This window comes from Leptonychotes weddellii, chromosome 2 (genome assembly GCF_054177405.1).
Source record: "Leptonychotes weddellii isolate Sample4059 chromosome 2, ASM5417740v2, whole genome shotgun sequence".
Lineage (NCBI taxonomy): Eukaryota > Metazoa > Chordata > Mammalia > Carnivora > Phocidae > Leptonychotes > Leptonychotes weddellii.
In genome coordinates this window covers 12554207-12564158 of record NC_138370.1, presented here as the reverse complement: position 1 = coordinate 12564158, position 9952 = coordinate 12554207, and positions in this window count along the sequence as shown.

Sequence of the window (9952 nt, the reverse complement as noted above, 5' to 3'; positions counted from 1 at the left end):
GCAGGCCCTGAGCCCTTACTGCATCCCGGGGCCTCACAGGTTTTGCAGTCTGACATTTCACGGGAGCTATCTTTTGCTCAAGGAAAGAAACTCACATGTATAAATGACCACTCTTTGTTTCACCTATGGAACTTTTTCTAAGTAAATGAGGCATGTAATGGTATCCTGAGATGTGTTCCTGTGTGACTGTTTTGTAAACTTTTGTTATGCATTTTTATTTCCAAATATAAATTTTAACTTAAAATTACCAACATGTTCAAGTTTTTGTTGTTGTTCTTGTTTCTGATATTGTGCTACTAACTCTAGTTAAAAATGGTTTTAACCAAGAGCTGGGGCTTGATTTGGAAGGACCAAAGAGGATGCAGCAGGACCCTGTAATCAAATATTTTGAGATGATGGCAAATTACTAAATAGGATGAGTAGAGCTCTCTTCTTCCCAGGCCCTGTCATTGGGGCCCTGTTCCTAAGATGACCATGATGCCAGGAAGGATAGCAGGTCTGCAGTCACAGTCCCTAAATATGACCATGTTTTTGTTTGTTTCCTTGCTTTGCAGAATGGTAACAGAGTATAAAGAATATTGCTGAAGGACAACATTTTCCACCACATACATTTTCAATAGAGCTAATAGAAGGGGAAAAAGAACTTAGGGGACATACATGTCAAACCACTGATGCCCCTGGTGGCCACCTCCGGGGAAGCGTTCCCTTATTTTATGTACTTAGAAAAGGAATTTAACAAGTGCAAACATGTAGTTTTAAATTCCTTCCAGTGTTTCTATAATGAACATGGAATACTTCTTAAGTCAGAAAACTAAATTAAATGATCCGAACTGGGAATAGGGGATTCCTGTTTCCAAGGAATAGAGGATGGCATGAATAACTTTTTTAAGGCTCTTTAAAGCTGTAACGGGTTGAGAAAACCAGCCCATTCTAATCTCCCTACTATCTAAAGAAGTCTGAGATATTAAAAAGAAAAAAACCCAGCAATTCAGTAGAAAAATGGACCAAGGGCATGAACACAGTTCACAGAAAAGGAAAAACCAAATGTCCCTAACACTCAGGTAAAGAGCTTAATCTCCATCATGATAAGAGAAAAAGCAAATTAAACTAAGGGATCATCTGTCCTCTATCAGATTGACAGAAGTTCTCAAGTTAGATATCATTCTGTGGGCAACACAAGGAAATATCTCCTCCCACTGGTTGGATTGCAAAATGGTGTAATGCCCTGTGGAGGAGAATCTGGCAATACTTATCAAATTATATATTCTTTGAAGTAGCAATCTTCATTTCTTGAAATTCAGACTACCCCTACATCTGTACATGTACAAAATTTTATGCACTCATCAAAACCTTGTTTTCATGGTTTAAAAAAAATGGCAGCAACCCATCTGTAGAGAAGGCAGGTTAAAGACATTGTGATACGTCCACATAATGGAACATGATTTGCTGTAAAAAAGTGAGGAGGAGCCTGCTCAAATGATAGGTAAAGATCTCCCCTGTGTACGATTAAGTAGAAAAGGATGAAACAGAACACTATAATAATATGCTGTATTTTGCATAAAAAGGGAGGAGGGAGATACGAATGTGCATTTGCATAAAGAAACACCAGGAGGATTAAAAAAAGAAGAAGAAGAAGAAATTAATAAAAATGTAAATGGTGAATGGGGACAAGGATGGAAGTGAGATTTCACATTGTTCACTTTTCTAGATGAGTTTGACTTTTTGGAACCATGTCAATGTATTACCTGTGTCGACTGAGAAAAGAAGCAGAACTGAATCAAACAAACACATTCATTTTGGGTCTCAGAATAGCAATTTGGGAGCACAGATTCAGGTGGCAACCCAAAATTTGACCCACTAGGGAACAGAAGTCAGGGTTTATTAAAGACAAAAGGGAATGCTTGTCTATGTTGTTTGCAAAGAATTCTGGTTGGTGTTGGCAACAGAAAACTAGTCCTGGCTAACCATAATTGCTTGCGAAGGCTGTCACTGAGCAAAACTTCATTCATATGCCGAATTGCAGGTGCTCCCGCAGAGGCCTGGGAATATTTGCTGTTTGGCCCAGTGCAAAAGTCCATGGTTCCACCCTGTGAGGAGTGTGCATAAGGCCCACCTTAATGGCCTCCCAGCTCCATTTTAAAACCCACTGATGTAAATGACTCCTCTTTATTGTACCTTTCAAGCCTTCAAAAATGAAATTAAATCAAGGGGAGGTGAAAGGGGCACAAAACTCTCTCAATGATGAGAACACGGGTTGTACATGATGCGTACAGAGGGGAGGGGTGGAGAGGGTACCATACATTTCCAAAAGCCGTGTTATGTGATTTTGTTTAGCTTGTTAACTTTCTTCTGTGTGTCAATCTCTGTAGGTATTAATTGAGAAATCATAACATACTTAATATTAGAACTTGAGCCCAAGATAATTCTCAGAGTTTTGTTGTTGAAGGAACAAACTAGAGTATTAGTTTCTTGATTGATTTTTCTTCTCGTTCCATCCTTTTCCTTTACAATATGATTATAATTATCACATGGTAAGCAGGCCAACAAATATCCATGAAAGAATTTTCATGCCCAGAATCTCTACCTTTTACTACACTGATAATGAAAAGACTTAACAAGTACCACATGATTTCACTTGTCTGTGGAATTTAAGAAACAAAACAAAGGAACAGAGGGAGAAAAAAAAGACAAACCAAAAAACAGACTCTTAACTACAGAGAACAAACTGGTGGTTACCAGTGGGGAGGTGGGTGGGGGGTGAGGGAAATGGGGGAAGGGGATTAGAGCACACTTAGGATGAGCACTGAGTAAAGTATAGACTTGTTGGGCGCCTGGGTGGCTCAGTCGTTAAGCGTCTGCCTTTGGCTCAGGTCATGGTCCTAGGGTCCTGGGATCGAGCCCTGCATCGGGCTCCCTGCTCCCTCTCTCACTGTGTCTCTTTCTGTCAAATAAATAAATAAAATCTTAAAAAAAAAAATAGACTTGTTGAATCACTATACTGTACACCTGAAACTAATATAACACTGTATGTTAATAATCCTGGAATTAAAATTTAAAAAAAGAAAATACCCGAAGAACTGAGATGTTTAGGAATCTTCAGAAAAGGCAAGCAACTCCCTCTCAAGAAAATGTTTTTGCCAAATTTAAACTTGGTACAAAAGCTATTAAGGAGCATGCCTGAGCTGAAAGAGTCCATTGTCTAATCTGCTCTTTATGCTTTGGTTTTATGTGACTTAAATATAAGCTCGGGGACCTGACAGCCCTCCCTTCAAGGGAAGCCTGCTTGGCCAGGGTGTTGAACGCTAATTCACTGATTCTACTGAAGAATTTCCAAAAACCCATTTCTGCCTGGCAGGTTGAAGGAGCGTTAAGAGGGCCACTGTGGCTGGAGGAGAGTCAACAAGGGCGGGGGGGTTGGGGGGCTGGAGATGAGGTCAAGAATGGCCTTGCAGGTGCTTTGTTAGAGATGCCACCCAGGGAGAATGCATGTCGGAAGAGAAAGCTCCAACATTTGAACACCCAGGAAAGGAGACAAAGGACCACCCAAGTCAAAGATGGGAAAACCGTATTGGCTGAGAAAGCCACGGGAAGAAATTTTCCAGAGGAAATGTGACAAACTACTGAGAATTCAGAGGAAAAAAAAAGATTTTAAATATGCATTGGATTTGTGACGACAGCAGGTTTTAGAGGTGATCCCCACAAAGAGGACTCTGCAAGTACTGAGGCAGAATCCAGCTTAGAGTGGATTAATTCATTAGCGGAAAGTAAAGAAACAAATAACAAGTATAAGAAACTTGAGAAGTTGGCTTTGAAGGACAGGGAGAGAGAGAAGAGGGTAGTTAGAGCAGGAAGTGAATGAGGGTAAATCGAAGCATAATTTTGGGGAAGAGGAAAGGAGACTTTTTTTTTTTTTAATGGGTAAAGTGTGAGGCTGGGTGCTAATGAAGCTAGGTTTACAGTTTTTGTGGCAGGAAGTTCCTTTATAATAGCGTCTATATGTTCTATGAAGTAGAAGACAAGGTCTCTGCTCAAAGTTAGGGAAGTGATGGTGGCATCAAGGAAAGTTTGAAACAGTCATTGTCAAGAGTGGGAGAGTACGTTGACCAGAGAAGCTCAGTAAGGTCACTGGGCAGTGCTGAGGCTCCCCTTAACACTAGCGATTATGAATCAGTCCACAGTGGCACCAGCCTGCGCTGTGGTGTGATTCTATCTAGTTATACTCAGCTGCTTGAGTATTGGCATGTGTTGGCTTTATCCAACTTTGGGCCTTTGCCCACATTTATAAAAAAACACAGAGGACTTCAGGATGCTGAAAAATGAGTTACTGAGTGGATGAACCATGGAATCTAAGCTGGCTGGAGAGGGAAATGAAAACAGAAGGGGGGTACATACAGGGAATAAGAGGAGTGGTCTAGAACGTGATGGTCCTGATAAACTTGAATATCCACTGTACCGCCAGTAATGGACTAAATGATGAGAGATTGTGGTCAGAGAATGGGTGGAAGGTGGGGCAAATCTGATCCCGAAAAAGATGTGACTGAATAGAAGGATGAAGAAGCAGGACACAGACCATTTTGGAAATAAGGGCATGGAACTAAGAGGTGAGAATGTCGGGTGTGTCCCCGTGAGCACTGATTTGCTGAAATGAGATTCAATATGAGGGAGTATGGTAATAAGATAATGTCAAAAAATCTAGTTATGTTTACAACTTTTGATTTTATGGAATTAAAAATATCCAACTTTTGTTTTTGCCAAATAAGAACATTTTTTAAGAACACCACCTATTATCACCATTATTCATTTAAAAAAAAGATATTTTAACTACCCCCCCACCTCCAAATAAAGAAGGACATAATCTCAGATTAAAGGTCCAATACTTCCCAAGAAAAGGTGGTGTGCTTATTATATACACACATACACACACATTCTACTATCTTCATTTTTCTCAGTTTGCCAGGATCAAACTTCCTGCAGGTTGAAATGATCCATGTGATACTGTGATTTATAGTAAGAAATAGATGTTTGGTCTTCATCCCTGTTCTGACATAGAGCTCGGAAAAACCTTGGAATTTCCTAAATGATAAGAGAGATAAAAGTGCCCTTTAATTTTTTTTTTTAAGATTTTTTATTTTATTTATTTGGCAGAAAGAGACACAGCGAGAGAGGGAACACAAGCAGGGGTAGAGGGAGAGGGAGAAGCAGGCTTCCCGTAGAGCAGGGAACCCGACGCGGGGCACGATCCCAGGACCCTGGGATCATGACCTGAGCCGAAGGCAGATGACGCTTAACGACCGAGACACCCAGGCGCCCCTAAAGGTGCCTTTTATGTCAATGAGATGACTTTTGGAAAGCCAGCCAGGTAACCTAAGGATGGGGGCTGGTTGCCAGGGGAACCATGTGATGAGAAGGTTGGAACTTTCAGCTGCCCCCTCCTTGGCCTGACCCCTGGGGAGGGGAGTGGAGCTGCAGGTTGAGTTCAATCACCAGTGGCCAATGATTTAATCAATTATGCCTACGTAACATAGTCTCCATAAAAGCCCACAAGAACTGGGTTCAGAGAGTTTTCAGGCTGGTGAACACATGGAGATGTGGGGAGAATGGTGCACCCAGAGAGCACAGAAGCTCTGTGCTCCTTCCCCATCCCTTGTCCTATGCATCTCTTCCGTCTGGCTGTTTCTGAGTTATATCCTTTTATAATAAATTAGTAAGCTAGTAAATAAAATGCTTCTCTGGGTTCTGTGAGGCACTCTAGCTAATTAATGGAACCCAGTAGAAGGGGATCCCACCAAGGGCACCCATAAGGGCATCATTGGAACCTCTGATTTATAGACTGTCCTCGGAGGCACAGGTAACCATCTGAACTCACAACTGGCATCTGGATGTGTGTGTGTGTGTGTGTGTGGCAGTCTTGCAGGATCAAGCCCTTAACCCTGTGCTGTCTGACACTCTCTCCTGGTAGGTAGTGTCAGCATCAAACTGCATTGGAAGACACCTTGGGGGTGTCTAAGAATTGCTTGGTGGTGTGGGGGGAAAAACCCATACATGTTGAAACTGGTGTCAGATCTGAATCTTTGATGTAGCATTTGAGAAGGGCTACTCTTACTCTAGTCCAATAAAATTCTACTTGCCACATGAAATAAATTTGTACTCTTAAAAATGCCCTTCCTTTATGAGACTTGAGCAGTGAGAAGTGGCAGGGACTAGAAATGGCCCAGAATTGTCTTTTAACAGAAATCTTGTGACCAAAGATCCTCCTTGTACACTGTTACTATGTCATCAACATCAGCGATTTGCCAGAACTTTCCATAGATTAAAATAAAAGATTACAATTTAAGTCTTCATTTCTTTTCAGATTTATCTAACTTTTCAGTGGATCCTGTGCAAGAGAAAAAAGCAAATGTTGCTGTGGGAGGATCTCCATCAGTCCATTGCATAGATGATGAGGAAATAATAGATAGTAGATGCAAATCAAATGCAATCGCATGTGGCTGTTAGGAAGATATTTGGGTCCCAGTCTCTACTAGGCCACTAATAGTAGAGTGATCGTGGCCAAATTACAACTTCGTGTTCCCTAGGTGTAAAGTCAGGGGGTTTCTAAAGACTCTTCCAGCGCTCACATCGTATGTAAAAGTAAGTGGTGCTTTGAGCATGTCTAGAGAGAGCTCACAACCTTTCAAACTTCGGCATGCCTCACAATCACCATGTGAAAAAGAAAATACCAGGGCTCTGGGCTTGGAAATCCTGCTTCAGGAGGTCAAGGATGACGGGGCCCAGGAATCTCCAGGTTCAACAGGCACTTCGGGTGATCCCTGCATCTTTGTTTCCAGGATCACATTTGGAGAAACACTGTTGGGGGCCTATTTAGTGATCCTTCTTACCCATGAACCAAATGAGAGGAAAACTTTGGCCAACACCTGTTCTGCTATTTCTTCTCCCAACTCAGGTTTGGACTTAAGCCTTTCATCTCCCTTTCTCTCCTATTATCAAGATGTATATGGAAGTTCTGTAACTAAGAACTCATCACAGTACCTGTAGGCAGTGTAGGCAGTGATCATTCTCACTAGCTAAAAATAACTGGCCAGAACAGAAGCAGCCTGGTAAAAATGGACAAACAGCAGAAGAAGCCATGGTGGGAGAGGGGAGAGGTGATCTAGGTTTGGAGGCTTATAAGATGGTGGCGAGCCAAGGAGGAAACAAAACTTAATATTCTGTAACCTATCCATATCTAATACTATCTAACAATCTTCTAAAGAAGTAAGTCTATTGCAATATTTCCAGACCCTATTGTTCATTTATTGTATTTATTTCTTAGGCCTTCAAGTTTCCCAAGAACTTCTCCCATTTTTATTTATTTTTTATTTTTATTTTTTTATTTATTTTTTATTTTTTTATTTTTTATTTATTTATTTTTTTAAAGATTTTATTTATTTATTTGAGACAGAATGAGAGAGAGCACATGAGAGGGGGGAGGGTCAGAGGGAGAAGCAGACTCCCTGCCGAGCAGGGAGCCCGATGCGGGACTCGATCCAGGGACTCCAGGATCATGACCTGAGCCGAAGGCAGTTGCTTAACCAACTGAGCCACCCAGGCGCCCTCCCATTTTTAAAGTTTTTAAAGTTTAAAAAAACCCGGTTCTGCTCAAAACCTTAGTGTGTGTGTGTATTTGTTGTTGTTGTTTGTTTCCAATTTTTAATCAGAACATAATACAATCAAGAAATAGCAGCTCCCTATTTCTAACCAATGCTGCTGTGTCTTTATTTTGAACACCTGCCTCCAGAGCCACTTAATGGCTGTCGGTGCAAATTCAGATGGAAAGGACTGAAAAATAAAATTTGCAAGTGGTGCCTGTTGAGAGTGTCTACTATTTCAAAATCTGTAAGAATGAGTCAGACTACTGCTGGGGTGGGGGGTAGAAGCAATCTTCGGGCACCTGGGTGGCTCAGTCGGTTAAGCGACTGCCTTCAGCTCAGGTCATGATCCTGGAGTCCCGGGATCGAGTCCCATATCGGGCTCCCTGCTCAGCGGGGGGTCTGCTTCTCCCTCTGACCCTCCCCCCTCTCATGTGCTCTCTCTCTCTCATTCTCTCTCTCAAATAAATAAATAAAATCTTTTAAAAAAAAAAGATAAAAGACACCTTTCATGCCCTTGTGGAGTTTGTCAGATGGTTGTTGAAATAACAACTCAGGGAACACCTGATAAGAGGCTATTTCCCTTCCTTTCAAGTCAACAAGAGTAAGCTGAGTCAAAGAATTCCAGTGTGAAGTCAAACCCCTGCCTTATCGTAGGTAGTCTTTGACTAGTCAAAGACTAGTCAATCTCTACCTATTTATCTGTCAGAAAAGAAAGCAAAGGAAACCTGGATGGCTCAATAGTTTAAAAACTAGGGTTGCTTCCAGCTGATCCTAGGGCAGGTCAACTTATTGGTCTTGGTATAGCCTCCTTCCCCCAGACCGCAGAGAGACAAGGCCAAGCTAAGTCAGAATAGGTCAACTTTTAAGGGACTGCTCTTAACACCCATGTGGGGTACACGTGGTACATTTGTTCTGGAGGGAATGTTGATTTCCTCACTGGGTTTTACATGGTGAGAGGGTATGGAGGGGAATGAACATCACAAAATCGGAAGAAGTGATGAAAAGAAACAGGCCATTTGTCCTCATTGCTAACAAACCAGTGCCTCCGAAGTACAGAAAAGGAGCATGCTACCGTCTTCACGTTGTTGCGTTTTTAAAGGAAAATAGCAATAAAGGTCAAGATAATACAGGAAACATTTGTATCTATTCTCAGGAAGCATATGGAAAAATAGCAAATGAACAAATGAGGGTTTAGAATACAGACAGATGCTCAAAAAGACCTACTCAGATAGGCACATTTGAAATCTCCTTGTGTGGGTCACAAATCTCTTTCTACTAACATCCAATTAGGTCTTGGGTTGTGGATAAGAAAGTCAAGCTGAGGGGTGAGGACTGTGACTCCAGGTCACAACCTTATGTGTGATCTCTCAGGCCCAATGTTAGCCAATCACAGAGGCTTTCCCTGGTGGACCTTGTCGGCGGGGAGCTGACCTCCCCATAGCACACTTCGTGCAAAGCCAATGCACAGCGTCTGTGTGCATCGCATGGGGTCTCTGGAGGGATCCTCAGGCCCTCCTCCCTGGTGATGCTTACATATATCTGCATTCCTAGCCCTATCACCTCCATTTGGAGGCCTCCTTATTGGGGAGCCCATGGTTAAGTCATTTTTCAGGCACCTCTGCAGAGACCACCTTCTAGGCTTGGGGGGAGGAGGACCCTGAAGACACTCGCCTTCACTTTGACTCAGTATTCAGTATTTTCACTCCTACTCTTCCCCCAGCTCTCTCCCACCCCCTCCACAAACTGGCAGGAGCCTTTTGTCTGGGGTTTCCTGTTTGTGCTGGCCCTGTTCCAGGGGGGGAAATAAAACACTGGGAGAGCTAGTGCATCCCCAATTTGCCTCTTGCTCCTCCAACCCTCTAAGCATTTAAAGGCTCCACTGTTACTCTCACTTTGGCTTGTCCTAATTGATCACCTTGATACCTTCGGTTCTCTCCAGGTCAGCTCTTGCCAGGCAGGACACTAAAACAAAAGGATATCTTCCAATTGTGATTGAAAGGTAAGTATTTGGACTGAGGTGACTCTAATGCTGGGGCAGCCTAGGTAAGCAGACCCAACCTAAGCCGGTAATGCCTCAGGGCTAAGAAATCAAAATGTTGGAGAGGTTGTGGAGAAAGGGGAACCCTCTTACACTGTTGGTGAGAATGCAAGCTGGTGCAGCCACTTTGGAAAACAGTATGGAAGTTCCTCAAAAATTTAAAAATAGAGCTACCCTATGACCCAGCAATTGCACTACTGGGTATTTATCCCAAAGACACAGATGTAGTGAAAAGAAGGGCCATATGCACCCCAATGTTCACAGCAGCAATGTCCACAATAGC